This window comes from Austrofundulus limnaeus, unplaced genomic scaffold (genome assembly GCF_001266775.1).
Source record: "Austrofundulus limnaeus strain Quisiro unplaced genomic scaffold, Austrofundulus_limnaeus-1.0 Scaffold1685, whole genome shotgun sequence".
In the NCBI taxonomy this organism is placed as follows: Eukaryota; Metazoa; Chordata; class Actinopteri; order Cyprinodontiformes; family Rivulidae; genus Austrofundulus; species Austrofundulus limnaeus.
The window spans coordinates 17,619-20,085 of NW_013954087.1; positions in this window are offsets into that span (position 1 = coordinate 17,619).

Below are 2,467 nucleotides of genomic sequence, written 5' to 3' on the forward strand. Positions count from 1 at the left end.
CACACACACACACACACACACACACACACACACACACACACCTACACACGCCCTGCAGGAGTGTGGTTTACTGTAAACATCAGTGTGTAATCTCTGCCATGACAGAACAGACAGGAGGAGCTTCACACTTTCATTTACAGATTTTTATTTTCCACAGGTTTCATTTAGCTTSAGTCAGCCAAAAACCTGCCTCTTTCAGGAAACTTTTATACTTATTTAACATTATTTACAATTGTTTTCATCATAAACATACATAGTTTTACTGCTTGAGTTATGATACTAGCATGTTTTAGCTTTTAGCTGCGCCTGGTGGCCATGTTTCTACAGTGGACCTGGTCAGGCTCAGCCTGAATGAGCTACGTTAGCCTTCCTGTGGGCCCACCAGCTGCAGGAGGGGCCGTACGAGCCGGGTGCATGATGCTACTGCTAGCCTTACTACTTTAGCTATATTTGTGCTACTTTGAGCCAGCCTTTTGTTGCTGCTTTTAGCTTTTGCTAGTTTTAGTATCACACTAGCTACAGACAGCTGACTGTTAATTGTTAGCTGAAGTTTCGCCACTTTTAAATAGCCTTTGCTATTTTTAGCTATTTTACCACTTGATCTTATATGTATACTTTAGCTACTTTTACCAACATTTGTTACTTTTAACATTCCGCTACACTGCAGCTTTTAGTTAGCATTTTGCTAATATTTGCATTAGACTAGCTCTATGTGATTTTTAGTCAATAAAAGTTTTTCACTTTTAGCTAACCTTTTGCTATGCTTTTAACTATGATTTATTACATTAGCTTTTAGTTATTTAATAGCTATTTTATTAAGTTTTAAATTTCTAATTATACTAACCCACCTTGTGACGTTTAGAAGTTCTGCTACTTTTAGCTAGCCTTTTGATATTGAGGTGTAGAGAATACCACGTCTGCTGTTGCTCAATGAAGAGAGAAACTCTGAAACAGGCTGGTTGAACAGCAAGAACCTTTATTTTGCAGTCCAGGAGATTACAGCCAAAAACCAAATTGTGGCCTACAATACCAAATGATTCACCAAGTAAGAAAGATGAAGAACGAAGGCCAAGGGTGGGGGTGTACAAGTCTCTTTATAGGCTTTCACAGATGTACATAAATCTCGTCATGGTATACCTTCTTCCTAATATGGTAATAAGTGCCGAACTCTAAAGCTGGAAACTGAGAGGCCTCACATCTGTGCATTCCTGAGACAAGGCCCCCCACTCTTTGGACACTACAATATTTTAAGATTTTTGCAGTTGTTCTTACTGAATTAGCTTAAAGCTATATTTTACTACTACTTTATCTTGTAGCTATTGTTGGTACTTTGATTTTTAGCTAGCCTTTCGGAAACTTTCACCTCTTTGCAAACGTAGCTGGTTTTAGCTAGCACTTAGCGACCTGACACAAGCCCACCCAGCAGACAGGAAGAGCTCCGGAGCTGCACCAAGCCGAACAAGCAAAGCGTGTCAGCAGCCGAAGCTGCTACATGTTGTTGTTGCTGTAATGAGTGTTTATTGGATCAGTCATGATTACAGGCTGCAGACCTGTCATTTACTGCTCAGTCACATCCAGTCAGTCTCTTTATTTCTCTCAACCTTCACCTTCATTTAAACTCACACATGTTTCAGAAGAAATTTGTGAAATAAAACAGAAAGAAGATGGAGACTTACACATCTGTTAGCAAAATATCTCAGGAACCACTGGAAGGATTTTAATGAAACTTWCAGGAATTAATCAGTGGACACATCTCTGCGCCTGATTAACGTTTGGAGTCTATCAAGATGGCCGCCACCGCCTAAACAGTTTTAAATGTCGTAAACATCTACGCTCAGTCCGTTCTAAAGCTGCTGGGATATAACTTGKTGTGGTAATAGCTGACAGTTAGTCACAATCAATGCTCTAACCGTGACACAGTGTCCCTCAACCAGCCGGTCGAGGCAGATGGTCTCCTGTCCTGAGCCTGGTTCTGCTGGAGGTTTCTTCCTGATTAGCAGGGAGTTTYTCCTCYCCACYDYTTGCTCAGGATGGGAGACTGTGATGAAGTGATTCAACACAATCTGCTGCTTTCTTCTTTACATTGTTCTTTTTATGAACAGTGTCCTGAGACAACGTGTGTTGGGACTTGGAGATATATAAATAAATCAAAAATAGATTTAATTTTGCCATAATTTTGGTGTAAAACTTATAAAATTAAGCAGGAAGTGATCAGCATTACAACAGGGTTTAGATTCAGTCAAAACTCTAAAATAATTTATTAATAATCTGACTTTTCTGCTGGTTTTAGGTCTCAAACTTCACCTCTTCATGTTGTGAATACACGCTTGTGTTCTGCCAGTCCTGGTGACGTCACAGCCGTGCTCGCTCTCTGATTGGCTGCGGCCGCTCCGCCCCTCAGCTCCCAGTGAAGCAGTAAGTGAAGTGGGCGGAGCCAGAGGAGCAGCGGGTTATATATGTGAGAGCG